Raw genomic sequence first — 27,745 nt, 5'->3', positions numbered from 1 at the left:
GAGCGAAGAAGAGAGTGTGACAGAGAGAGCGAAGAAGAGAGTGCGACAGAGAGAGCGAAGAAGAGAGTGCGACAGAGAGAGCGAAGAAGAGAGCGCGACAGAGAGAGCGAAGAGAGTGCGACAGAGAGAGCGAAGAAGAGAGTGCGACAGAGAGCGCGAAGAAGAGAGTGCGACAGAGAGAGCGAAGAAGAGAGTGCGACAGAGAGAGCGAAGAAGAGAGTGCGACAGAGAGAGCGAAGAAGAGAGTGCGACAGAGAGAGCGAAGAAGAGAGTGCGACAGAGAGAGCGAAGAAGAGAGTGCGACAGAGAGCGCGAAGAAGAGAGTGCGACAGAGAGAGCGAAGAAGAGAGTGCGACAGAGAGAGCGAAGAAGAGAGTGCGACAGAGAGAGGGAAGAAGAGAGTGCGACAGAGAGAGCGAAGAAGAGAGTGCGACAGAGAGAGCGAAGAAGAGAGCGCGACAGAGAGCGCGAAGAAGAGAGCGCGACAGAGAGCGCGAAGAAGAGAGTGCGACAGAGAGAGCGAAGAAGAGAGTGCGACAGAGAGCGAAGAAGAGAGTGCGACAGAGAGAGCGAAGAAAAGAGTGCGACAGAGAGCGAAGGAGAGAGTGCGACAGAGAGAGCGAAGAAGAGAGTGCGACAGAGAGCGAAGAAGAGAGTGCGACAGAGAGAGCGACAGAGAGAGCGACAGAGAGAGCGAAGAAGAGAGTGCGACAGAGAGAGCGACAGAGAGAGCGACAGAGAGAGCGAAGAAGAGAGTGCGACAGAGAGAGCGAAGAAGAGAGTGCGACAGAGAGAGCGAAGAAGAGAGTGCGACAGAGAGAGCGAAGAAGAGAGTGTGACAGAGAGAGCGAAGAAGAGAGTGCGACAGAGAGCGCGAAGAAGAGAGTGCGACAGAAAGAGCGAAGAAGAGAGTGCGACAGAGAGAGCGAAGAAGAGAGTGCGAAGAAGAGAGCGAAGAAGAGAGTGCGACAGAGAGCGCGAAGAAGAGAGTGCGACAGAAAGAGCGAAGAAGAGAGTGCGACAGAGAGAGCGAAGAAGAGAGTGCGACAGAGAGCGAAGAAGAGAGTGCGACAGAGAGAGCGAAGAAGAGAGTGCGACAGAGAGCGCGAAGAAGAGAGTGCGACAGAAAGAGCGAAGAAGAGAGTGCGACAGAAAGAGCGAAGAAGAGAGTGCGACAGAGAGAGCGACAGAGAGAGCGACAGAGAGAGCGAAGAAGAGAGTGCGACAGAGAGAGCGACAGAGAGAGCTACAGAGAGAGCGAAGAAGAGAGTGCGACAGAGAGAGCGAAGAAGAGAGTGCGACAGAGAGAGCGAAGAAGAGAGTGCGACAGAGAGAGCGAAGAAGAGAGTGTGACAGAGAGAGCGAAGAAGAGAGTGCGACAGAGAGCGCGAAGAAGAGAGTGCGACAGAGAGAGCGAAGAAGAGAGTGCGACAGAGAGCGAAGAAGAGAGTGCGACAGAGAGAGTGAAGAAGAGAGTGCGACAGAGAGAGCGAAGAAGAGAGTGCGACAGAAAGAGCGAAGAAGAGAGTGCGACAGAGAGCGAAGAAGAGAGTGCGACAGAGAGAGCGACAGAGAGAGCGACAGAGAGAGCGACAGAGAGAGCGAAGAAGAGAGTGCGACAGAGAGAGGGAAGAAGAGAGTGCGACAGAGAGAGCGAAGAAGAGAGTGCGACAGAAAGAGCGAAGAAGAGAGTGCGACAGAGAGCGAAGAAGAGAGTGCGACAGAGAGCGAAGAAGAGAGTGCGACAGAGAGAGTGAAGAAGAGAGTGCGACAGAGAGAGCGAAGAAGAGAGTGCGACAGAAAGAGCGAAGAAGAGAGTGCGACAGAGAGCGAAGAAGAGAGTGCGACAGAGAGAGCGACAGAGAGCGACAGAGAGCGACAGAGAGAGCGACAGAGAGAGCGAACAAGAGAGTGCGACAGAGAGAGCGAAGAAGAGAGTGCGACAGAGAGAGCGAAGAAGAGAGTGCGACAGAGAGCGAAGAAGAGAGTGCGACAGAGAGAGCGAAGAAGAGAGTGCGACAGAGAGAGCGAAGAAGAGAGTGCGACAGAGAGAGCGAAGAAGAGAGTGCGACAGAGAGAGCGACAGAGAGAGCGAAGAAGAGAGTGCGACAGAGAGAGCGACAGAGAGAGCGAAGAAGAGAGTGCGACAGAGAGAGCGAAGAAGAGAGTGCGACAGAGAGAGCGACAGAGAGAGAGAAGAAGAGAGTGCGACAGAGAGAGCGACAGAGAGAGCGAAGAAGAGAGTGCGACAGAGAGAGCGACAGAGAGCGACAGAGAGCGACAGAGAGAGCGACAGAGAGAGCGAAGAAGAGAGTGCGACAGAGAGAGGGAAGAAGAGAGTGCGACAGAGAGAGCGAAGAAGAGAGTGCGACAGAGAGAGCGAAGAAGAGAGTGCGACAGAGAGAGCGACAGAGAGAGAGAAGAAGAGAGTGCGACAGAGAGAGCGAAGAAGAGAGTGCGACAGAGAGAGCGACAGAGAGAGAGAAGAAGAGAGTGCGACAGAGAGAGCGACAGAGAGAGCGAAGAAGAGAGTGCGACAGAGAGAGCGAAGAAGAGAGTGCGACAGAGAGAGCGAAGAAGAGAGTGCGACAGAGAGAGCGAAGAAGAGAGTGCGACAGAGAGAGCGACAGAGAGAGCGAAGAAGAGAGTGCGACAGAGAGAGCGACAGAGAGAGCGAAGAAGAGAGTGCGACAGAGAGAGCGAAGAAGAGAGTGCGACAGAGAGAGCGACAGAGAGAGAGAAGAAGAGAGTGCGACAGAGAGAGCGACAGAGATAGCGACAGAGAGAGTGAAGAAGAGAGTGCGACAGAGAGAGCGAAGAAGAGAGTGCGACAGAGAGAACGACAGAGAGAGCGACAGAGAGAGCGAAGAAGAGAGTGCGACAGAGAGAGCGAAGAAGAGAGTGCGACAGAGAGAGCGACAGAGAGAGCGAAGAAGAGAGTGCGACAGAGAGAGCGACAGAGAGCGACAGAGAGCGACAGAGAGAGCGACAGAGAGAGCGAAGAAGAGAGTGCGACAGAGAGAGGCGAAGAAGAGAGTGCGACAGAGAGAGCGAAGAAGAGAGTGCGACAGAGAGCGAAGAAGAGAGTGCGACAGAGAGAGCGAAGAAGAGAGTGCGACAGAGAGAGCGAAGAAGAGAGTGCGACAGAGAGAGCGACAGAGAGAGCGAAGAAGAGAGTGCGACAGAGAGAGCGAAGAAGAGAGTGCGACAGAGAGAGCGAAGAAGAGAGTGCGACAGAGAGAGCGAAGAAGAGAGTGCGACAGAGAGAGCGAAGAAGAGAGTGCGACAGAGAGAGCGACAGAGAGAGCGAAGAAGAGAGTGCGACAGAGAGAGCGAAGAAGAGAGTGCGACAGAGAGAGCGAAGAAGAGAGTGCGACAGAGAGAGCGAAGAAGAGAGTGCGACAGAGAGCGAAGAAGAGAGTGCGACAGAGAGAGCGAAGAAGAGAGTGCGACAGAGAGAGCGAAGAAGAGAGTGCGACAGAGAGAGCGAAGAAGAGAGTGCGACAGAGAGAGCGACAGAGAGAGCGAAGAAGAGAGTGCGACAGAGAGAGCGAAGAAGAGAGTGCGACAGAGAGAGCGAAGAAGAGAGTGCGACAGAGAGAGCGAAGAAGAGAGTGCGACAGAGAGAGCGAAGAAGAGAGTGCGACAGAGAGAGCGAAGAAGAGAGTGCGACAGAGAGCGACAGAGAGCGACAGAGAGAGCGACAGAGAGAGCGAAGAAGAGAGTGCGACAGAGAGAGGGAAGAAGAGAGTGCGACAGAGAGAGCGAAGAAGAGAGTGCGACAGAGAGCGAAGAAGAGAGTGCGACAGAGAGAGCGAAGAAGAGAGTGCGACAGAGAGAGCGAAGAAGAGAGTGCGACAGAGAGAGCGAAGAAGAGAGTGCGACAGAGAGAGCGAAGAAGAGAGTGCGACAGAGAGAGCGAAGAAGAGAGTGCGACAGAGAGAGCGACAGAGAGAGCGAAGAAGAGAGTGCGACAGAGAGAGCGACAGAGAGAGCGAAGAAGAGAGTGCGACAGAGAGAGCGAAGAAGAGAGTGCGACAGAGAGAGCGACAGAGATAGCGACAGAGAGAGTGAAGAAGAGAGTGCGACAGAGAGAGCGAAGAAGAGAGTGCGACAGAGAGAGCGAAGAAGAGAGTGCGACAGAGAGAGCGACAGAGAGAGCGAAGAAGAGAGTGCGACAGAGAGAGCGACAGAGAGAGCGAAGAAGAGAGTACGACAGAGAGAGCGAAGAAGAGAGTGCGACAGAGAGAGCGACAGAGAGAGAGAAGAAGAGAGTGCGACAGAGAGAGCGACAGAGATAGCGACAGAGAGAGTGAAGAAGAGAGTGCGACAGAGAGAGCGAAGAAGAGAGTGCGACAGAGAGAGCGACAGAGAGCGACAGAGAGCGACAGAGAGAGCGACAGAGAGAGCGAAGAAGAGAGTGCGACAGAGAGAGGGAAGAAGAGAGTGCGACAGAGAGAGCGAAGAAGAGAGTGCGACAGAGAGCGAAGAAGAGAGTGCGACAGAGAGAGCGACAGAGATAGCGACAGAGAGAGTGAAGAAGAGAGTGCGACAGAGAGAGCGAAGAAGAGAGTGCGACAGAGAGAGCGAAGAATAGAGTGCGACAGAGAGAGCGACAGAGAGAGCGAAGAAGAGAGTGCGACAGAGAGAGCGACAGAGAGAGCGAAGAAGAGAGTGCGACAGAGTGAGCGAAGAAGAGAGTGCGACAGAGAGAGCGACAGAGAGAGAGAAGAAGAGAGTGCGACAGAGAGAGCGACAGAGATAGCGACAGAGAGAGTGAAGAAGAGAGTGCGACAGAGAGAGCGAAGAAGAGAGTGCGACAGAGAGAGCGACAGAGAGCGACAGAGAGCGACAGAGAGAGCGACAGAGAGAGCGAAGAAGAGAGTGCGACAGAGAGAGGGAAGAAGAGAGTGCGACAGAGAGAGCGAAGAAGAGAGTGCGACAGAGAGCGAAGAAGAGAGTGCGACAGAGAGAGAGAAGAAGAGAGTGCGACAGAGAGAGCGAAGAAGAGAGTGCGACAGAGAGAGCGAAGAAGAGAGTGCGACAGAGAGAGCGAAGAAGAGAGTGCGACAGAGAGAGCGAAGAAGAGAGTGCGACAGAGAGAGCGAAGAAGAGAGTGCGACAGAGAGAGCGAAGAAGAGAGTGCGACAGAGAGAGCGAAGAAGAGAGTGCGACAGAGAGAGCGAAGAAGAGAGTGCGACAGAGAGAGCGAAGAAGAGAGTGCGACAGAGAGCGAAGAAGAGAGTGCGACAGAGAGAGTGAAGAAGAGAGTGCGACAGAGAGAGCGAAGAAGAGAGTGCGACAGAAGAGCGAAGAAGAGAGTGCGACAGAGAGCGAAGAAGAGAGTGCGACAGAGAGAGCGACAGAGAGAGCGACAGAGAGAGCGACAGAGAGAGCGACAGAGAGAGCGAAGAAGAGAGTGCGACAGAGAGAGCGAAGAAGAGAGTGCGACAGAGAGAGCGAAGAAGGGAGTGCGACAGAGAGAGCGAAGAAGAGAGTGCGACAGAGAGAGCGAAGAAGAGAGTGCGACAGAGAGCGAAGAAGAGAGTGCGACAGAGAGAGCGAAGAAGAGAGTGCGACAGAGAGAGCGAAGAAGAGAGTGCGACAGAGAGAGCGAAGAAGAGAGTGCGACAGAGAGAGCGAAGAAGAGAGTGCGACAGAGAGAGCGACAGAGAGAGCGACAGAGAGAGCGAAGAAGAGAGTGCGACAGAGAGAGCGACAGAGAGAGCGAAGAAGAGAGTGCGACAGAGAGAGCGAAGAAGAGAGTGCGACAGAGAGAGCGACAGAGAGAGAGAAGAAGAGAGTGCGACAGAGAGAGCGAAGAAGAGAGTGCGACAGAGAGAGCGACAGAGAGCGACAGAGAGCGACAGAGAGAGCGACAGAGAGAGCGAAGAAGAGAGTGCGACAGAGAGAGGGAAGAAGAGAGTGCGACAGAGAGAGCGAAGAAGAGAGTGCGACAGAGAGCGAAGAAGAGAGTGCGACAGAGAGAGCGAAGAAGAGAGTGCGACAGAGAGAGCGAAGAAGAGAGTGCGACAGAGAGAGCGAAGAAGAGGAGTGCGACAGAGAGAGCGAAGAAGAGAGTGCGACAGAGAGAGCGAAGAAGAGAGTGCGACAGAGAGAGCGAAGAAGAGAGTGCGACAGAGAGAGCGAAGAAGAGAGTGCGACAGAGAGAGCGAAGAAGAGAGTGCGACAGAGAGAGCGAAGAAGAGAGTGCGACAGAGAGAGCGAAGAAGAGAGTGCGACAGAGAGCGAAGAAGAGAGTGCGACAGAGAGAGTGAAGAAGAGAGTGCGACAGAGAGAGCGAAGAAGAGAGTGCGACAGAAAGAGCGAAGAAGAGAGTGCGACAGAGAGCGAAGAAGAGAGTGCGACAGAGAGAGCGACAGAGAGAGCGACAGAGAGAGCGACAGAGAGAGCGACAGAGAGAGCGAAGAAGAGAGTGCGACAGAGAGAGCGAAGAAGAGAGTGCGACAGAGAGAGCGAAGAAGGGAGTGCGACAGAGAGAGCGAAGAAGAGAGTGCGACAGAGAGAGCGAAGAAGAGAGTGCGACAGAGAGCGAAGAAGAGAGTGCGACAGAGAGAGCGAAGAAGAGAGTGCGACAGAGAGAGCGAAGAAGAGAGTGCGACAGAGAGAGCGAAGAAGAGAGTGCGACAGAGAGAGCGAAGAAGAGAGTGCGACAGAGAGAGCGACAGAGAGAGCGACAGAGAGAGCGAAGAAGAGAGTGCGACAGAGAGAGCGACAGAGAGAGCGAAGAAGAGAGTGCGACAGAGAGAGCGAAGAAGAGAGTGCGACAGAGAGAGCGACAGAGAGAGCGAAGAAGAGAGTGCGACAGAGAGAGCGAAGAAGAGAGTGCGACAGAGAGAGCGACAGAGAGAGAGAAGAAGAGAGTGCGACAGAGAGAGCGACAGAGAGAACGACAGAGAGAGTAAAGAAGAGAGTGCGACAGAGAGAGCGAAGAAGAGAGTGCGACAGAGAGAGCGACAGAGAGAGCGACAGAGAGAGCGAAGAAGAGAGTGCGACAGAGAGAGCGAAGAAGAGAGTGCGACAGAGAGAGCGAAGAAGAGAGTGCGACAGAGAGAGCGAAGAAGAGAGTGCGACAGAGAGAGCGAAGAAGAGAGTGCGACAGAGAGCGAAGAAGAGAGTGCGACAGAGAGAGTGAAGAAGAGAGTGCGACAGAGAGAGCGAAGAAGAGAGTGCGACAGAAAGAGCGAAGAAGAGAGTGCGACAGAGAGCGAAGAAGAGAGTGCGACAGAGAGAGCGACAGAGAGAGCGACAGAGAGAGCGACAGAGAGAGCGACAGAGAGAGCGAAGAAGAGAGTGCGACAGAGAGAGCGAAGAAGAGAGTGCGACAGAGAGAGCGAAGAAGGGAGTGCGACAGAGAGAGCGAAGAAGAGAGTGCGACAGAGAGAGCGAAGAAGAGAGTGCGACAGAGAGCGAAGAAGAGAGTGCGACAGAGAGAGCGAAGAAGAGAGTGCGACAGAGAGAGCGAAGAAGAGAGTGCGACAGAGAGAGCGAAGAAGAGAGTGCGACAGAGAGAGCGAAGAAGAGAGTGCGACAGAGAGAGCGACAGAGAGAGCGACAGAGAGAGCGAAGAAGAGAGTGCGACAGAGAGAGCGACAGAGAGAGCGAAGAAGAGAGTGCGACAGAGAGAGCGAAGAAGAGAGTGCGACAGAGAGAGCGACAGAGAGAGAGAAGAAGAGAGTGCGACAGAGAGAGCGACAGAGAGAGCGACAGAGAGAGTAAAGAAGAGAGTGCGACAGAGAGAGCGAAGAAGAGAGTGCGACAGAGAGAGCGACAGAGAGAGCGACAGAGAGAGCGAAGAAGAGAGTGCGACAGAGAGAGCGAAGAAGAGAGTGCGACAGAGAGAGCGAAGAAGAGAGTGCGACAGAGAGAGCGAAGAAGGGAGTGCGACAGAGAGAGCGAAGAAGAGAGTGCGACAGAGAGAGAGACAGAGAGAGAGAAGAAGAGAGTGCGACAGAGAGAGCGACAGAGAGAGCGACAGAGAGAGTGAAGAAGAGAGTGCGACAGAGAGAGCGAAGAAGAGAGTGCGACAGAGAGAGCGACAGAGAGAGCGACAGAGAGAGCGAAGAAGAGAGTGCGACAGAGAGAGCGAAGAAGAGAGTGCGACAGAGAGAGCGAAGAAGAGAGTGCGACAGAGAGAACGAAGAAGGGAGTGCGACAGAGAGAGCGAAGAAGAGAGTGCGACAGAGAGAGCGAAGAAGAGAGTGCGACAGAGAGAGCGAAGAAGAGAGTGCGACAGAGAGAGCGAAGAAGAGAGTGCGACAGAGAGAGCGAAGAAGAGAGTGCGACAGAGAGAGCGAAGAAGGGAGTGCGACAGAGAGAGCGACAGAGAGAGTGAAGAAGAGAGTGCGACAGAGAGAGCGACAGAGAGCGACAGAGAGCGACAGAGAGAGCGACAGAGAGAGCGAAGAAGAGAGTGCGACAGAGAGAGGGAAGAAGAGAGTGCGACAGAGAGAGCGAAGAAGAGAGTGCGACAGAGAGCGAAGAAGAGAGTGCGACAGAGAGAGCGACAGAGATAGCGACAGAGAGAGTGAAGAAGAGAGTGCGACAGAGAGAGCGAAGAAGAGAGTGCGACAGAGAGAGCGAAGAAGAGAGTGCGACAGAGAGAGCGACAGAGAGAGCGAAGAAGAGAGTGCGACAGAGAGAGCGACAGAGAGAGCGAAGAAGAGAGTGCGACAGAGAGAGCGAAGAAGAGAGTGCGACAGAGAGAGCGACAGAGAGAGAGAAGAAGAGAGTGCGACAGAGAGAGCGACAGAGATAGCGACAGAGAGAGTGAAGAAGAGAGTGCGACAGAGAGAGCGAAGAAGAGAGTGCAACAGAGAGAGCGACAGAGAGCGACAGAGAGAGCGACAGAGAGAGCGACAGAGAGAGCGAAGAAGAGAGTGCGACAGAGAGAGGGAAGAAGAGAGTGCGACAGAGAGAGCGAAGAAGAGAGTGCGACAGAGAGCGAAGAAGAGAGTGCGACAGAGAGAGCGAAGAAGAGAGTGCGACAGAGAGAGCGAAGAAGAGAGTGCGACAGAGAGAGCGAAGAAGGGAGTGCGACAGAGAGAGCGAAGAAGAGAGTGCGACAGAGAGAGCGAAGAAGAGAGTGCGACAGAGAGAGCGAAGAAGAGAGTGCGACAGAGAGAGCGAAGAAGAGAGTGCGACAGAGAGAGCGAAGAAGAGAGTGCGACAGAGAGAGCGAAGAAGAGAGTGCGACAGAGAGAGCGAAGAAGAGAGTGCGACAGAGAGCGAAGAAGAGAGTGCGACAGAGAGAGTGAAGAAGAGAGTGCGACAGAGAGAGCGAAGAAGAGAGTGCGACAGAAAGAGCGAAGAAGAGAGTGCGACAGAGAGCGAAGAAGAGAGTGCGACAGAGAGAGCGACAGAGAGAGCGACAGAGAGAGCGACAGAGAGAGCGACAGAGAGAGCGAAGAAGAGAGTGCGACAGAGAGAGCGAAGAAGAGAGTGCGACAGAGAGAGCGAAGAAGGGAGTGCGACAGAGAGAGCGAAGAAGAGAGTGCGACAGAGAGAGCGAAGAAGAGAGTGCGACAGAGAGCGAAGAAGAGAGTGCGACAGAGAGAGCGAAGAAGAGAGTGCGACAGAGAGAGCGAAGAAGAGAGTGCGACAGAGAGAGCGAAGAAGAGAGTGCGACAGAGAGAGCGAAGAAGAGAGTGCGACAGAGAGAGCGACAGAGAGAGCGACAGAGAGAGCGAAGAAGAGAGTGCGACAGAGAGAGCGACAGAGAGAGCGAAGAAGAGAGTGCGACAGAGAGAGCGAAGAAGAGAGTGCGACAGAGAGAGCGACAGAGAGAGAGAAGAAGAGAGTGCGACAGAGAGAGCGACAGAGAGAGCGACAGAGAGAGTAAAGAAGAGAGTGCGACAGAGAGAGCGAAGAAGAGAGTGCGACAGAGAGAGCGACAGAGAGAGCGACAGAGAGAGCGAAGAAGAGAGTGCGACAGAGAGAGCGAAGAAGAGAGTGCGACAGAGAGAGCGAAGAAGAGAGTGCGACAGAGAGAGCGAAGAAGGGAGTGCGACAGAGAGAGCGAAGAAGAGAGTGCGACAGAGAGAGAGACAGAGAGAGAGAAGAAGAGAGTGCGACAGAGAGAGCGACAGAGAGAGCGACAGAGAGAGTGAAGAAGAGAGTGCGACAGAGAGAGCGAAGAAGAGAGTGCGACAGAGAGAGCGACAGAGAGAGCGACAGAGAGAGCGAAGAAGAGAGTGCGACAGAGAGAGCGAAGAAGAGAGTGCGACAGAGAGAGCGAAGAAGAGAGTGCGACAGAGAGAACGAAGAAGGGAGTGCGACAGAGAGAGCGAAGAAGAGAGTGCGACAGAGAGAGCGAAGAAGAGAGTGCGACAGAGAGAGCGAAGAAGGGAGTGCGACAGAGAGAGCGAAGAAGAGAGTGCGACAGAGAGAGCGAAGAAGAGAGTGCGACAGAGAGAGCGAAGAAGAGAGTGCGACAGAGAGAGCGAAGAAGAGAGTGCGACAGAGAGAGCGAAGAAGGGAGTGCGACAGAGAGAGCGACAGAGAGAGTGAAGAAGAGAGTGCGACAGAGAGAGCGACAGAGAGAGTGAAGAAGAGAGTGCGACAGAGAGAGCGAAGAAGAGAGTGCGACAGAGAGAGCGACAGAGAGAGCGACAGAGAGAGCGAAGAAGAGAGTGCGACAGAGAGAGCGAAGAAGAGAGTGCGACAGAGAGAGCGAAGAAGAGAGTGCGACAGAGAGAACGAAGAAGGGAGTGCGACAGAGAGAGCGAAGAAGAGAGTGCGACAGAGAGAGCGAAGAAGAGAGTGCGACAGAGAGAGCGAAGAAGGGAGTGCGACAGAGAGAGCGAAGAAGAGAGTGCGACAGAGAGAGCGAAGAAGAGAGTGCGACAGAGAGAGCGAAGAAGAGAGTGCGACAGAGAGAGCGAAGAAGAGAGTGCGACAGAGAGAGCGAAGAAGGGAGTGCGACAGAGAGAGCGAAGAAGAGAGTGCGACAGAGAGAGAGACAGAGAGAGAGAAGAAGAGAGTGCGACAGAGAGAGCGACAGAGAGAGCGACAGAGAGAGTGAAGAAGAGAGTGCGACAGAGAGAGCGAAGAAGAGAGTGCGACAGAGAGAGCGACAGAGAGAGCGACAGAGAGAGCGAAGAAGAGAGTGCGACAGAGAGAGCGAAGAAGAGAGTGCGACAGAGAGAGCGAAGAAGAGAGTGCGACAGAGAGAACGAAGAAGGGAGTGCGACAGAGAGAGCGAAGAAGAGAGTGCGACAGAGAGAGCGAAGAAGAGAGTGCGACAGAGAGAGCGAAGAAGGGAGTGCGACAGAGAGAGCGAAGAAGAGAGTGCGACAGAGAGAGCGAAGAAGAGAGTGCGACAGAGAGAGCGAAGAAGAGAGTGCGACAGAGAGAGCGAAGAAGAGAGTGCGACAGAGAGAGCGAAGAAGAGAGTGCGACAGAGAGAGCGACAGAGAGAGCGAAGAAGAGAGTGCGACAGAGAGAGCGACAGAGAGAGCGAAGAAGAGAGTGCGACAGAGAGAGCGAAGAAGAGAGTGCGACAGAGAGAGCGACAGAGAGAGAGAAGAAGAGAGTGCGACAGAGAGAGCGACAGAGATAGCGACAGAGAGAGTGAAGAAGAGAGTGCGACAGAGAGAGCGAAGAAGAGAGTGCGACAGAGAGAACGACAGAGAGAGCGACAGAGAGAGCGAAGAAGAGAGTGCGACAGAGAGAGCGAAGAAGAGAGTGCGACAGAGAGAGCGACAGAGAGAGCGAAGAAGAGAGTGCGACAGAGAGAGCGACAGAGAGAGCGACAGAGAGAGCGAAGAAGAGAGTGCGACAGAGAGAGCGAAGAAGAGAGTGCGACAGAGAGAGCGAAGAAGGGAGTGCGACAGAGAGAGCGAAGAAGAGAGTGCGACAGAGAGAGCGAAGAAGAGAGTGCGACAGAGAGAGCGAAGAAGAGAGTGCGACAGAGAGAGCGAAGAAGAGAGTGCGACAGAGAGAGCGAAGAAGAGAGTGCGACAGAGAGAGCGAAGAAGAGAGTGCGACAGAGAGAGCGAAGAAGAGAGTGCGACAGAGAGCGAAGAAGAGAGTGCGACAGAGAGAGCGAAGAAGAGAGTGCGACAGAGAGAGCGAAGAAGAGAGTGCGACAGAAAGAGCGAAGAAGAGAGTGCGACAGAGAGCGAAGAAGAGAGTGCGACAGAGAGAGCGACAGAGAGAGCGACAGAGAGAGGCGACAGAGAGAGCGAAGAAGAGAGTGCGACAGAGAGAGCGAAGAAGAGAGTGCGACAGAGAGAGCGAAGAAGAGAGTGCGACAGAGAGAGCGAAGAAGAGAGTGCGACAGAGAGAGTGAAGAAGAGAGTGCGACAGAGAGAGCGAAGAAGAGAGTGCGACAGAGAGAGCGAAGAAGAGAGTGCGACAGAGAGAGCGAAGAAGAGAGTGCGACAGAGAGAGCGACAGAGAGAGCGAAGAAGAGAGTGCGACAGAGAGAGCGACAGAGAGAGCGAAGAAGAGAGTGCGACAGAGAGAGCGAAGAAGAGAGTGCGACAGAGAGAGCGACAGAGAGAGAGAAGAAGAGAGTGCGACAGAGAGAGCGAAGAAGAGAGTGCGACAGAGAGAGCGACAGAGAGAGCGACAGAGAGAGCGAAGAAGAGAGTGCGACAGAGAGAGCGAAGAAGAGAGTGCGACAGAGAGAGCGAAGAAGAGAGTGCGACAGAGAGAGCGAAGAAGGGAGTGCGACAGAGAGAGCGAAGAAGAGAGTGCGACAGAGAGAGAGACAGAGAGAGAGAAGAAGAGAGTGCGACAGAGAGAGCGACAGAGAGAGCGACAGAGAGAGTGAAGAAGAGAGTGCGACAGAGAGAGCGAAGAAGAGAGTGCGACAGAGAGAGCGACAGAGAGAGCGACAGAGAGAGCGAAGAAGAGAGTGCGACAGAGAGAGCGAAGAAGAGAGTGCGACAGAGAGAGCGAAGAAGAGAGTGCGACAGAGAGAGCGAAGAAGGGAGTGCGACAGAGAGAGCGAAGAAGAGAGTGCGACAGAGAGAGAGACAGAGAGAGAGAAGAGAGTGTGACAGAGAGAGCGACAGAGAGAGCGACAGAGAGAGTGAAGAAGAGAGTGCGACAGAGAGAGCGAAGAAGAGAGTGCGACAGAGAGAGCGACAGAGAGAGCGACAGAGAGAGCGAAGAAGAGAGTGCGACAGAGAGAGCGAAGAAGAGAGTGCGACAGAGAGAGCGAAGAAGAGAGTGCGACAGAGAGAACGAAGAAGGGAGTGCGACAGAGAGCGAAGAAGTAGCGAAGAAGAGAGTGCGACAGAGAGAGCGAAGAAGAGAGTGCGACAGAGAGAGCGAAGAAGAGAGTGCGACAGAGAGAGCGAAGAAGAGAGTGCGACAGAGAGAGCGAAGAAGAGAGTGCGACAGAGAGAGCGGAAGAAGAGAGTGCGACAGAGAGAGCGAAGAAGAGAGTGCGACAGTAGAGAGCGAAGAAGAGAGTGCGACAGAGAGAGCGAAGAAGAGAGTGCGACAGAGAGAGCGAAGAAGAGAGTGCGACAGAGAGAGCGAAGAAGAGAGTGCGACAGAGAGAGCGAAGAAGAGAGTGCGACAGAGAGAGCGAGAAGAGAGTGCGACAGAGAGAGCGAAGAAGAGAGTGCGACAGAGAGAGCGAAGAAGAGAGTGCGACAGAGAGAGCGAAGAAGAGAGTGCGACAGAGGAGCGCAGAGAGAGCGACAGAGAGAGCGAGAAGAGAGTGCGACAGAGAGAGCGAAGAAGAGAGTGCGAGAGCGACAGAGAGAGCGAAGAAGGAGTGCGACAGAGAGAGCGAAGAAGAGAGGCGACAGAGAGAGCGAAGAAGAGAGTGCGACAGAGAGAGCGAAGAAGAGAGTGCGACAGAGAGAGCGAGAAGAGAGTGCGACAGAGAGAGCGAAGAAGAGAGTGCGACAGAGAGAGCGAAGAAGAGAGTGCGACAGAGAGAGCGAAGAAGAGAGTGCGACAGAGAGAGCGAAGAAGAGAGTGCGACAGAGAGAGCGAAGAAGAGAGTGCGACAGAGAGAGCGAAGAAGAGAGTGCGACAGAGAGAGCGAAGAAGAGAGTGCGACAGAGAGAGCGAAGAAGAGAGTGCGACAGAGAGAGCGAAGAGAGAGTGCGACAGAAGAGCGAAGAAGAGAGTGCGACAGAGAGAGCGAAGAAGAGAGTGCGACAGAGAGAGACAGAGAGCGACAGAGAGAGCGACAGAGAGAGCGAAGAAGAGAGTGCGACAGAGAGAGCGAAGAAGAGAGTGCGACAGAGAGAGCGAAGAAGAGAGTGCGACAGAGAGCGAAGAAGAGAGTGCGACAGAGAGAGCGAAGAAGAGAGTGCGACAGAGAGAGCGAAGAAGAGAGTGCGACAGAGAGAGCGAAGAGAGAGTGCGACAGAGAGAGCGAAGAGAGAGCGAAGAGAGAGCGACAGAGAGAGCGACAGAGAGAGCGAAGAAGAGAGTGCGACAGGAGAGCGAAGAAGAGAGTGCGACAGAGAAGAGGCCGACAGAGAGAAGAAGAGTCGCGACAGAAGAGAGCGAAGATAGAAGAGTGCGACAGAGAGAGCGAAGAAGAGAGTGCGACAGAGAGAGCGAAGAAGAGAGTGCGACAGAGAGAGAGCGAAGAAGGGAGTGCGACAGAGGAGAGCGAAGAAGAGAGTGCGACAGAGAGAGCGAAGAAGAGAGTGCGACAGAGGAGAGCGAAGAGAGAGTGCGACAGAGAGAGCGAAGAAGAGAGTGCGACAGAGAGCGAAGAAGAGAGTGCGACAGAGAGAGTGAAGAAGAGAGTGCGACAGAGAGAGCGAAGAAGAGAGTGCGACAGAGAGAGCGAAGAAGAGAGTGCGACAGAGAGCGAAGAAAGAGTGCGACAGAGAGAGCGAAGAAGAGAGTGCGACAGAGAGAGCAGAAGAGAGTGCGACAGAGAGAGCGAAGAAGAGAGTGCGACAGAGAGAGCGACAGAGGAGAGCGAAGAAGAGAGTGCAGGACAGAGAGAGCGACAGAGAGAGCGAAGAAGAGAGTGCGACAGAGAGAGCGAAGAAGAGAGTGCGACAGAGAGAGCGACAGAGAGAGCGACAGAGAGAGTGCGACAGAGAGAGCGACAGAGAGAGCGACAGAGAGAGTGAAGAAGAGAGTGCGACAGAGAGAGCGAAGAAGAGAGTGCGACAGAGAGAGCGACAGAGAGAGCGACAGAGAGAGCGAAGAAGAGAGTGCGACAGAGAGAGCGAAGAAAGAGAGTGCGACAGAGGAGAGCGAAGAAGAGAGTGCGACAGAGAGAGCGAAGAAGGGAGTGCGACAGAGAGAGCGAAGAAGAGAGTGCGACAGAGAGAGAGGACAGAGAGAGAGAAGAAGAGAGTGCGACAGAGAGAGCGACAGAGAGAGCGACAGAGAGAGTGAAGAAGAGAGTGCGACAGAGAGAGCGAAGAAGAGAGTGCGACAGAGAGAGCGACAGAGAGAGCGACAGAGAGAGCGAAGAAGAGAGTGCGACAGAGAGAGCGAAGAAGAGAGTGCGACAGAGAGAGCGAAGAAGAGAGTGCGTCAGAGAGAACGAAGAAGGGAGTGCGACAGAGAGAGCGAAGAAGAGAGTGCGACAGAGAGAGCGAAGAAGAGAGTGCGACAGAGAGAGCGAAGAAGAGAGTGCGACAGAGAGAGCGAAGAAGAGAGTGCGACAGAGAGAGCGAAGAAGAGAGTGCGACAGAGAGAGCGAAGAAGAGAGTGCGACAGAGAGAGCGAAGAAGAGAGTGCGACAGAGAGAGCGAAGAAGAGAGTGCGACAGAGAGAGCGAAGAAGAGAGTGCGACAGAGAGAGCGAAGAAGAGAGTGCGACAGAAAGAAGCGAAGAAGAGAGTCGCAGACACCTAAAGAGCGAAGAAGAGAGTGCGACAGAGAGCGCGAAGAAGAGAGTGCGACAGAGAGAGCGAAGAAGAGAGTGCGACAGAGAGAGCGACAGAGAGAGCGAAGAAGAGAGTGCGACAGAGAGAGCGACAGAGAGAGCGAAGAAGAGAGTGCGACAGAGAGAGCGAACAGAAAGAGCGACAGAGAGAGCGAAGAAGAGAGTGCGACAGAGAGAGCGAAGAGAGAGTGCGACAGAGAGAGCGAAGAAGAGAGTGCGAGAGACGACAGAGAGAGCGAAGAAGAGAGTGCGACAGAGAGAGCGAAGAAGAGAGTGCGACAGAGAGAGCGAAGAAGAGAGTGCGACAGAGAGAGCGAAGAAGAAGTGCGACAGAGAGAGCGAAGAAGAGAGTGCGACAGAGAGAGCGAAGAAGAGAGTGCGACAGAGAGAGCGAAGAAGAGAGTGCGACAGAGAGCGAAGAAGAGAGTGCGACAGAGAGAGTGAAGAAGAGAGTGCGACAGAGAGAGCGAAGAAGAGAGTGCGACAGAAAGAGCGAAGAAGAGAGTGCGACAGAGAGCGAAGAAGAGAGTGCGACAGAGAGAGCGACAGAGTGAGAGCGACAGAGAGAGAGCGACAGAGAGAGCGACGAGAGAGTGCGACAGAGAGAGCGAAGAAGAGAGTGCGACAGAGAGAGCGACAGAGAGAGCGAAGAAGAGAGTGCGACAGAGAGAGCGACAGAGAGAGCGAAGAAGAGAGTGCGACAGAGAGAGCGAAGAAGAGAGTGCGACAGAGAGAGCGACAGAGAGAGAGAAGAGAGAGTGCGACAGAGAGAGCGACAGAGAGAGCGACAGAGAGAGTGAAGAAGAGAGTGCGACAGAGAGAGCGAAGAAGAGAGTGCGACAGAGAGAGCGACAGAGAGAGCGAAGAAGAGAGTGCGACAGAGAGAGCGAAGAAGAGAGTGCGACAGAGAGAGCGAAGAAGAGAGTGCGACAGAGAGAGCGAAGAAGGGAGGTGCGACAGAGAGAGCGAAGAAGAGAGTGCGACAGAGAGAGAGACAGAGAGAGAGAAGAAGAGAGTGCGACAGAGAGAGCGACAGAGAGAGCGACAGAGAGAGTGAAGAAGAGAGTGCGACAGAGAGAGCGAAGAAGAGAGTGCGACAGAGAGAGCGACAGAGAGAGCGACAGAGAGAGCGAAGAAGAGAGTGCGACAGAGAGAGCGAAGAAGAGAGTGCGACAGAGAGAGCGAAGAAGAGAGTGCGACAGAGAGACGAGAGAAGGAGTGCGACAGAGAGAGCGAAGAAGAGAGTGCGACAGAGAGAGCGAAGAAGAGAGTGCGACAGAGAGAGCGAAGAAGAGAGGGCGACAGAGAGAGCGAAGAAGAGAGTGCGACAGAGAGAGCGAGAGGAAGAGAGTGCGACAGAGAGAGCGAAGAAGAGAGTGCGACAGAGAGAGCGAAGAAGAGAGAGCGACAGAAGAGAGCGAAGAAGAGAGTGCGACAGAGAGAGCGAAGAAGAGAGTGCGACAGAGAGAGCGAAGAAGAGAGTGCGACAGAAAGAGCGAAGAAGAGAGTGCGACAGAAAGAGCGAAGAAGAGAGTGCGACAGAGAGCGCGAAGAAGAGAGTGCGACAGAGAGCGCGAAGAAGAGAGTGCGACAGAGAGAGCGAAGAAGAGAGTGCGACAGAGAGAGCGAAGAAGAGAGTGCGACAGAGAGAGCGACAGAGAGAGCAACAGAGAGAGCGAAGAAGAGAGTGCGACAGAGAGAGCGAAGAAGAGAGTGCGACAGAGAGAGCGACAGAGAGAGCGAAGAAGAGAGTGCGACAGAGAGAGCGACAGAGAGAGCGACAGAGAGAGCGAAGAAGAGAGTGCGACAGAGAGAGCAAAGAAGAGAGTGCGACAGAGAGAGCGAAGAAGGGAGTGCGACAGAGAGAGCGAGAAGAGAGTGCGACAGAGAGAGCGAAGAAGAGAGTGCGACAGAGAGAGCGAAGAAGAGAGTGCGACAGAGAGAGCGAAGAAGAGAGTGCGACAGAGAGAGCGAAGAAGAGAGTGCGACAGAGAGAGCGAAGAAGAGAGTGCGACAGAGAGAGCGAAGAAGAGAGTGCGACAGAGAGCGAAGAAGAGAGTGCGACAGAGAGAGTGAAGAAGAGAGTGCGACAGAGAGAGCGAAGAAGAGAGTGCGACAGAAAGAGCGAAGAAGAGAGTGCGACAGAGAGCGAAGAAGAGAGTGCGACAGAGAGAGCGACAGAGAGAGCGACAGAGAGAGCGACAGAGAGCGACAGAGAGAGCGAAGAAGAGAGTGCGACAGAGAGAGGGAAGAAGAGAGTGCGACAGAGAGAGCGAAGAAGAGAGTGCGACAGAGAGCGAAGAAGAGAGTGCGACAGAGAGAGCGAAGAAGAGAGTGCGACAGAGAGAGCGAAGAAGAGAGTGCGACAGAGAGAGCGAAGAAGAGAGTGCGACAGAGAGAGCGACAGAGAGAGCGAAGAAGAGAGTGCGACAGAGAGAGCGACAGAGAGAGCGAAGAAGAGAGTGCGACAGAGAGAGCGAAGAAGAGAGTGCGACAGAGAGAGCGAAGAGTGCGACAGAGAGAGCGACAGAGAGAGAGAAGAAGAGAGTGCGACAGAGAGAGCGACAGAGAGAGCGACAGAGAGAGTGAAGAAGAGAGTGCGACAGAGAGAGCGAAGAAGAGAGTGCGACAGAGAGAGCGACAGAGAGAGCGACAGAGAGAGCGGAGAAGAGAGTGCGACAGAGAGAGCGAAGAAGAGAGTGCGACAGAGAGAGCGAAGAAGAGAGTGCGACAGAGAGAGCGAAGAAGGGAGTGCGACAGAGAGAGCGAAGAAGAGAGTGCGACAGAGAGAGCGACAGAGAGAGAGAAGAAGAGAGTGCGACAGAGAGAGCGACAGAGAGAGTGACAGAGAGAGTGAAGAAGAGAGTGCGACAGAGAGAGCGAAGAAGAGAGTGCGACAGAGAAAGCGACAGAGAGAGCGACAGAGAGAGCGAAGAAGAGAGTGCGACAGAGAGAGCGAAGAAGAGAGTGCGACAGAGAGAGCGAAGAAGAGAGTGCGACAGAGAGAGCGAAGAAGAGAGTGCGACAGAGAGCGCGAAGAAGAGAGTGCGACAGAGAGCGCGAAGAAGAGAGTGCGACAGAGAGCGCGAAGAAGAGAGTGCGACAGAGAGAGCGAAGAAGAGAGTGCGACAGAGAGAGCGAAGAAGAGAGTGCGACAGAGAGAGCGAAGAAGAGAGTGCGACAGAGAGAGCGAAGAAGAGAGTGCGACAGAGAGCGCGAAGAAGAGAGTGCGACAGAGAGCGCGAAGAAGAGAGTGCGACAGAGAGCGAAGAAGAGATTGCGACAGAGAGCGCGAAGAAGAGAGTGCGACAGAGAGCGCGAAGAAGAGAGTGCGACAGAGAGCGAAGAAGAGAGTGCGACAGAGAGAGCGAAGAAGAGAGTGCGACAGAGAGCGAAGAAGAGAGTGCGACAGAGAGAGGGAAGAAGAGAGTGCGACAGAGAGAGCGAAGAAGAGAGTGCGACAGAGAGCGAAGAAGAGAGTGCGACAGAGAGAGCGAAGAAGAGAGTGCGACAGAGAGAGCGAAGAAGAGAGTGCGACAGAGAGAGCGAAGAAGAGAGTGCGACAGAGAGAGGGAAGAAGAGAGTGCGACAGAGAGAGCGAAGAAGAGAGTGCGACAGAGAGAGCGAAGAAGAGAGTGCGACAGAGAGAGCGAAGAAGAGAGTGCGACAGAGAGCGCGAAGAAGAGAGTGCGACAGAGAGAGCGAAGAAGAGAGTGCGACAGAGAGAGCGAAGAAGAGAGTGCGACAGAGAGAGCGAAGAAGAGAGTGCGACAGAGAGCGAAGAAGAGAGTGCGACAGAGAGAGCGAAGAAGAGAGTGCGACAGAGCGCGACAGAGAGAGCGAAGAAGAGAGTGCGACAGAGAGAGCGAAGAAGAGAGTGCGACAGAGAGAGCGAAGAAGAGAGTGCGACAGAGAGAGGGAAGAAGAGAGTGCGACAGAGAGAGCGAAGAAGAGAGTGCGACAGAGAGAGCAAAGAAGAGAGTGCGACAGAGAGAGCGAAGAAGAGAGTGCGACAGAGAGAGCGAAGAAGAGAGTGCGACAGAGAGAGCGAAGAAGAGAGTGCGACAGAGAGAGGGAAGAAGAGAGTGCGACAGAGAGAGCGAAGAAGAGAGTGCGACAGAGAGCGAAGAAGAGAGTGCGACAGAGAGAGCGAAGAAGAGAGTGCGACAGAGAGAGCGAAGAAGAGAGTGCGACAGAGAGAGCGAAGAAGAGAGTGCGACAGAGAGAGCGAAGAAGAGAGTGCGACAGAGAGAGCGAAGAAGAGAGTGCGACAGAGAGAGCGAAGAAGAGAGTGCGACAGAGAGAGCGAAGAAGAGAGTGCGACAGAGAGAGCGAAGAAGAGAGTGCGACAGAGAGAGCGAAGAAGAGAGTGCGACAGAGAGCGAAGAAGAGAGTGCGACAGAGAGAGTGAAGAAGAGAGTGCGACAGAGAGAGCGAAGAAGAGAGTGCGACAGAAAGAGCGAAGGAGAGAGTGCGACAGAGAGCGAAGAAGAGAGTGCGACAGAGAGAGCGACAGAGAGAGCGACAGAGAGAGCGACAGAGAGAGCGAAGAAGAGAGTGCGACAGAGAGAGGGAAGAAGAGAGTGCGACAGAGAGAGCGAAGAAGAGAGTGCGACAGAGAGCGAAGAAGAGAGTGCGACAGAGAGAGCGAAGAAGAGAGTGCGACAGAGAGAGCGAAGAAGAGAGTGCGACAGAGAGAGCGAAGAAGAGAGTGCGACAGAGAGAGCGACAGAGAGAGCGAAGAAGAGAGTGCGACAGAGAGAGCGACAGAGAGAGCGAAGAAGAGAGTGCGACAGAGAGAGCGAAGAAGAGAGTGCGACAGAGAGAGCGACAGAGAGAGAGAAGAAGAGAGTGCGACAGAGAGAGCGACAGAGAGAGCGACAGAGAGAGTGAAGAAGAGAGTGCGACAGAGAGAGCGAAGAAGAGAGTGCGACAGAGAGAGCGACAGAGAGAGCGACAGAGAGAGCGGAGAAGAGAGTGCGACAGAGAGAGCGAAGAAGAGAGTGCGACAGAGAGAGCGAAGAAGAGAGTGCGACAGAGAGAGCGAAGAAGGGAGTGCGACAGAGAGAGCGAAGAAGAGAGTGCGACAGAGAGAGCGACAGAGAGAGAGAAGAAGAGAGTGCGACAGAGAGAGCGACAGAGAGAGCGACAGAGAGAGTGAAGAAGAGAGTGCGACAGAGAGAGCGAAGAAGAGAGTGCGACAGAGAAAGCGACAGAGAGAGCGACAGAGAGAGCGAAGAAGAGAGTGCGACAGAGAGAGCGAAGAAGAGAGTGCGACAGAGAGAGCGAAGAAGAGAGTGCGACAGAGAGAGCGAAGAAGGGAGTGCGACAGAGAGAGTGAAGAAGAGAGTGCGACAGAGAGAGCGAAGAAGAGAGTGCGACAGAGAGAGCGAAGAAGAGAGTGCGACAGAGAGCGCGAAGAAGAGAGTGCGACAGAGAGCGCGAAGAAGAGAGTGCGACAGAGAGCGCGAAGAAGAGAGTGCGACAGAGAGAGCGAAGAAGAGAGTGCGACAGAGAGAGCGAAGAAGAGAGTGCGACAGAGAGAGCGAAGAAGAGAGTGCGACAGAGAGAGCGAAGAAGAGAGTGCGACAGAGAGAGCGAAGAAGAGAGTGCGACAGAGAGCGCGAAGAAGAGAGTGCGACAGAGAGCGCGAAGAAGAGAGTGCGACAGAGAGCGCGAAGAAGAGAGTGCGACAGAGAGCGAAGAAGAGATTGCGACAGAGAGCGCGAAGAAGAGAGTGCGACAGAGAGCGCGAAGAAGAGAGTGCGACAGAGAGCGAAGAAGAGAGTGCGACAGAGAGCGAAGAAGAGATTGCGACAGAGAGCGCGAAGAAGAGAGTGCGACAGAGAGCGCGAAGAAGAGAGTGCGACAGAGAGCGAAGAAGAGATTGCGACAGAGAGCGCGAAGAAGAGAGTGCGACAGAGAGCGCGAAGAAGAGAGTGCGACAGAGAGCGAAGAAGAGAGTGCGACAGAGAGCGAAGAAGAGAGTGCGACAGAGAGCGCGAAGAAGAGAGTGCGACAGAGAGCGCGAAGAAGAGAGTGCGACAGAGAGCGAAGAAGAGATTGCGACAGAGAGCGCGAAGAAGAGAGTGCGACAGAGAGCGCGAAGAAGAGAGTGCGACAGAGAGCGAAGAAGAGAGTGCGACAGAGAGAGCGAAGAAGAGAGTGCGACAGAGAGCGAAGAAGAGAGTGCGACAGAGAGAGGAAGAAGAGAGTGCGACAGAGAGAGCGAAGAAGAGAGTGCGACAGAGAGCGAAGAAGAGAGTGCGACAGAGAGAGCGAAGAAGAGAGTGCGACAGAGAGAGGGAAGAAGAGAGTGCGACAGAGAGAGCGAAGAAGAGAGTGCGACAGAGAGAGGGAAGAAGAGAGTGCGACAGAGAGAGCGAAGAAGAGAGTGCGACAGAGAGAGCGAAGAAGAGAGTGCGACAGAGAGCGCGAAGAAGAGAGTGCGACAGAGAGAGCGAAGAAGAGAGTGCGACAGAGAGAGCGAAGAAGAGAGTGCGACAGAGAGAGCGAAGAAGAGAGTGCGACAGAGAGCGAAGAAGAGAGTGCGACAGAGAGAGCGAAGAAGAGAGTGCGACAGAGAGCGCGACAGAGAGAGCGAAGAAGAGAGTGCGACAGAGAGAGGGAAGAAGAGAGTGCGACAGAGAGAGCGAAGAAGAGAGTGCGACAGAGAGAGGGAAGAAGAGAGTGCGACAGAGAGAGCGAAGAAGAGAGTGCGACAGAGAGAGCGAAGAAGAGAGTGCGACAGAGAGAGCGAAGAAGAGAGTGCGACAGAGAGAGCGAAGAAGAGAGTGCGACAGAGAGAGGGAAGAAGAGAGTGCGACAGAGAGAGGGAAGAAGAGAGTGCGACAGAGAGAGCGAAGAAGAGAGTGCGACAGAGAGCGAAGAAGAGAGTGCGACAGAGAGAGCGAAGAAGAGAGTGCGACAGAGAGAGCGAAGAAGAGAGTGCGACAGAGAGAGCGAAGAAGAGAGTGCGACAGAGAGAGCGAAGAAGAGAGTGCGACAGAGAGAGCGAAGAAGAGAGTGCGACAGAGAGAGCGAAGAAGAGAGTGCGACAGAGAGAGGGAAGAAGAGAGTGCGACAGAGAGAGCGAAGAAGAGAGTGCGACAGAGAGCGAAGAAGAGAGTGCAACAGAGAGAGGGAAGAAGAGAGCGCGACAGAGAGAGCGAAGAAGAGAGTGCGACAGAGAGAGCGAAGAAGAGAGTGCGACAGAGAGAGCGAAGAAGAGAGTGCGACAGAGAGAGCGAAGAAGAGAGTGCGACAGAGAGCGCGAAGAAGAGAGTGCGACAGAGAGAGCGAAGAAGAGAGTGCGACAGAGAGAGCGAAGAAGAGAGTGCGACAGAGAGAGGGAAGAAGAGAGTGCGACAGAGAGAGCGAAGAAGAGAGTGCGACAGAGAGCGAAGAAGAGAGTGCGACAGAGAGAGGGAAGAAGAGAGCGCGACAGAGAGAGCGAAGAGAGTGCGACAGAGAGAGCGAAGAAGAGAGTGCGACAGAAAGAGCGAAGAAGAGAGTGCGACAGAGAGCGCGAAGAAGAGAGTGCGACAGAGAGAGCGAAGAAGAGAGTGCGACAGAGAGAGCGAAGAAGAGAGCGCGACAGAGAGAGCGAAGAAGAGAGTGCGACAGAGAGAGCAAAGAAGAGAGTGCGACAGAGAGAGCGAAGAAGAGAGTGCGACAGAGAGAGCGAAGAAGAGAGCGCGACAGAGAGAGCGAAGCAGAGAGTGCGACAGAGAGAGCGAAGAAGAGAGTGCGACAGAGAGCGCGAAGAAGAGTGCGACAGAGAGCGCGAAGAAGAGAGTGCGACAGAGAGAGCGAAGAAGAGAGTGCGACAGAGAGAGCGAAGAAGAGAGTGCGACAGAGAGAGCGAAGAAGAGAGTGCGACAGAGAGCGCGAAGAAGAGAGTGCGACAGAGAGAGGGAAGAAGAGAGTGCGACAGAGAGAGCGAAGAAGAGAGTGCGACAGAGAGAGCGAAGAAGAGAGTGCGACAGAGAGAGTGAGAGGGTGACACAGGGAGACGGAGAGGGTGGGTGACACAGGGAGAGGGTGACACGGAGAGGGAGAGGGAGGGTGACACAGGGAGAGGGTGACACGAGGGAGAGGGTGACAGAGAGAGGGAGAGAGGGTGACACAGGGAGAGGGTGACACAGGGAGAGGGTGACACAGGGAGACTGAGAGGGTGGGTGACACAGGGAGAGGGTGACACGGAGAGGGAGAGGGAGGGTGACACAGGGAGGAGGTGACACGGAGAGGGAGAGGGAGGGTGACAGGGAGAGGGAGGGTGACAGGGAGAGGGTGACACAGGGAGAGGGAGAGGGTGACACAGGGAGAGGGAGGGTGACACAGGGAGAGGGAGGGTGACACAGGGAGAGGGAGGGTGACACAGGGAGGGGGAGGGTGACACAGGGAGAGGAAGGGTGACACAGGGAGAGGGAGGGTGACATAGGGAGAGGGAGGGTGACACAGGGAGAGGGAGCGTGACACAGGGAGAGGGAGGGTGACACAGGGAGAGGGATAGGGTGAAACAGGGAGAGGGAGAGGGTGACACAGGGAGACAGAGAGGGTGACACGGAGAGGGAGAGGGTGACACAGGGAGAGGGAGACACAGGGAGAGGGATAGAGGGTGACACAGGGAGAGGGAGAGAGGGTGACACAGGGAGAGGGAGAGAGGGTGACACAGGGGGAGGGTGACACAGGGGGAGGGTGACACAGGGAGAGGGAGGGTGACACAGGGAGAGGGAGGGTGACACAGGGAGAGGGAGGGTGACAGAGGGAGAGGGTGGGTGACACAGGGAGAGGGTGACAGAGGGAGAGGGTGGGTGACACAGGGAGAGGGTGGGTGACAAGGGAGAGGGAGGGTGACACAGGGAGAGGGTGACAGAGGGAGAGGGTGGGTGACACAGGGAGAGGGTGACAGAGGGAGAGGGTGGGTGACACAGGGAGAGGGTGACAGAGGGAGATGCTGGGTGACACAGGGAGAGGGAGAGTGACACAGGGAGAGGGTGACAGAGGGAGATGCTGGGTGACACAGGGAGAGGGAGAGTGACACAGGGAGAGGGTGACACGGAGAGGGAGAGAGGGTGACACACTCACAGACACACAGACACTCACACTCACTCAGACACACTCACTCAGACAAACTCACTCAGACAAACTCACACTCACAGTCTGTCACTCACACACACAAACACTCACCCGTATGGCAGGGGGTCACACATGGCAGCGGGGGCCTCCGCACGGCAGGAGGGCCTCTGCAAGGGGCCGCGCCCCCTCCAGAGGGGGACGCCGACGCAGCAGTATTCACTGATAGGATGTAGAAGCACCGGTTAGGGGATTTCCCTGCTAACAACTGAGCTGGCCATCAGGGGTTTCCTTAACAGCTGACAGATCGGCAGAGTGTCCATAGAGGCGGCACACCGACGCTGCATGGGGTGAGGGGGGGGTCAGGAGGCCGGGACAGATTTGGGGTCACGGAGACCGGGAGAGATTTGGGTGAGGGGGGGGGGTGGCGGATGGCCCAATGCGAGGGGGGGCGGATGGCCCGATGGGAGGGGGGCGGATGGCCCAATGCGAGGAGGGGCGGATGGCCCGATGCGAGGGGGGGGTGATAGATGGCCCTGCAGGGGCCTGAGGCAGACAGGCGCGGAAGGGGCTGGCTGCCGGAAGGGGGAGGAGTGGAAGCGCTGAGGAGGGAAAGTGGCTGAGAGGCGGGGGAGGAGGGAAGGCACTGCTCAGAGAGCCGGAGGCGGGGTAATCTCCCCCAACAACATGAACCCGCCTCCGGCTTTTTTTTTCTCCAGCGCGAGCGCGGGAAATTTAAAAAACACACGTGTGCTGCTTGGGCCAATATTTACTCGCCCGGGGGTTAAATCCACACGCCCCGGGCGTGTAAATGTATAGGATTGTCGAACACTGGTCATAGCAACTCTGCCAAAAATGGCGATTTAAAAACAATGGCGATTTTTTTCTATCAGAGATTAGTGCCCCTATATGTCCAGCAGCGTAGAATAAGTGTTTGTAAACGTTGCTAGGCATCACTAAGCATCACTGAGGCCGCGTCCAAACTCCATAGAGCGCAAGCGCGAATCTTGAGCAGACAAACACTTTTGTCTTTGTCGCGCCATGGCCGGGTCACATGTGCGGTTCAGCCAATGAGGGTGAACCGCTCACGTGACGTCATCACCACGCCTCCCCGTCGCTGTGGATTACAGGCCACAGATCGCTTGGCCGACAAGCATCCGCGACGCCATGCGCTCCATCGCACACGCACCTACTATATCCCCGGCCTAAGCGTCGCTAAGTATCACTGGGCGTTGCTAAGCGTCACTAAGCATTGATAGGCATCACTATGCGTCGCTAAGCATCAATGAGCGTCGCTAAGTGTCGCTAAGCGTTGCTAAGCGTTACCAAGCATTACTAAGCGTTGCTAAGCATCACTAAGTGTTACTAATTGTCACTAAGGCTGCGGCCAGGGTGAATGTGAGTTCGCTGGCGCTCGAGCTCCGTGACGGAAGGCGCTCATTTTGCTCGTGTAACACATATTCCCCGCCCCCCTCCCAATCACAGATAGAGTGCATGTGAGGGGAATCTGTATGTATTACCAGGTGTGCGTTGCTTTTACCTGTCAGGTTCACATGAGGCCTGAACCTCCGCCACTGGGAGCCTGGGGTGTGTAGATGATGCAGCAGCGCCTCCACCCAGAAGGGATCCGCACAGTTCGTGGGATAGCCCCTCCCGGGAATACACCATAAGGAAACACGCACACCAAGTATATGCAACTGTATTTACTAAAGGGAAAATAGTTAGTGTCTATAGCACTCATCCATAGAATGGCCAGGTCGCCCAATACATCACAGTAACACAATACAGAGTACTAACAGCTCTATACATAATATACATTGGGTGCAGGGGGCACCAATATCCCCTTGTACAGGCCCTTGGCCTTTCCGCCCCCAAGGTAACCTAACCACACAGTGCCCACGATAATTGGGTGCTCGGCACCAGCGTCCCAGTGTCCTGGCTTGTTCCCACCCCAAATGTGTGGCAGCGCTGCTCACGTGTTTATGGTTGGTGCACTTATAGATAGGAATCCGCCCTGCGGTGTCCCACCTCCGTGTGCGGTGTCCCACCTCCGTGTGCGGTGTCCCACCTCCGTGTGCGGTGTCCCACCTCCGTGTGCGTGTCCCACCTCCGTGTGCGGTGTCCCACCTCCGTGTGCGGTGTCCCACCTCCGTGTGCGGTGTCCCACCTCCGTGTGCGTGTCCCACCTCCGTGTGCGGTGTCCCACCTCCGTGTGCGGTGTCCCACCTCCGTGTGCGTGTCCCACCTCCGTGTGCGGTGTCCCACCTCCGTGTGCGGTGTCCCACCTCCGTGTGCGGTGTCCCACCTCCGTGTGCGGTGTCCCACCTCCGTGTGCGGTGTCCCACCTCCGTGTGCGGTGTCCCACCTCCGTGTGCGGTGTCCCACCTCCGTGTGCGGTGTCCCACCTCCGTGTGCGGTGTCCCACCTCCGTGTGCGTGTCCCACCTCCGTGTGCGGTGTCCCACCTCCGTGTGCGGTGTCCCACCTCCGTGTGCGGTGTCTCCCTCGTGGAGCGTCTCACCTGCAGAATGTCTCTCGCGGTAGAGCCTGTCTGAGTCCAGACGCAGGCCGCGATCACCGCATGCAACTGGCACCGATGATATCACATAACACTGTGTACTATAGAAAGCACCCCTCCCCCACCCCCCCCCACCCCCCCCCCTCCTTGCACTGGCCAAAGGGCCTTTCCTAAAACTGCCAAACTAACTACTGTGGCTGCACTGCAAAGCAACACTGTCTCAGCCTAGCTATCCAGCTCAGCTAAGGTGGCAGCATCCCTATCTGGGGTCTGTCCCTAGCTGCAGCAACTCACTGGT

The 27,745-nt window shown here is 55.1% G+C and overlaps 1 long non-coding RNA gene across 1 annotated transcript in view; it reads right to left on the bottom strand.

Moving 5' to 3' along the window:
• The window catches only part of LOC142491881 (uncharacterized), an 86,395-nt gene extending 58,861 nt beyond the window's left edge, over positions 1 to 27,534 (bottom strand). The window contains exons 1-2 of the long non-coding RNA XR_012800568.1: positions 27,451 to 27,534; positions 26,471 to 26,636 (exon numbers count right to left, since the gene is read on the bottom strand). This is a non-coding gene — a long non-coding RNA (uncharacterized LOC142491881). The remainder of the gene's footprint in view (positions 1 to 26,470; positions 26,637 to 27,450) is intronic.
• Between the last annotated feature and the right edge of the window lie 211 nt (positions 27,535 to 27,745).

This window comes from Ascaphus truei, chromosome 4, assembly GCF_040206685.1.
Source record: "Ascaphus truei isolate aAscTru1 chromosome 4, aAscTru1.hap1, whole genome shotgun sequence".
NCBI lineage: Eukaryota > Metazoa > Chordata > Amphibia > Anura > Ascaphidae > Ascaphus > Ascaphus truei.
Note: the sequence above shows the minus strand (reverse complement) of the source record. Positions and strands in the feature narration are given on the sequence as shown.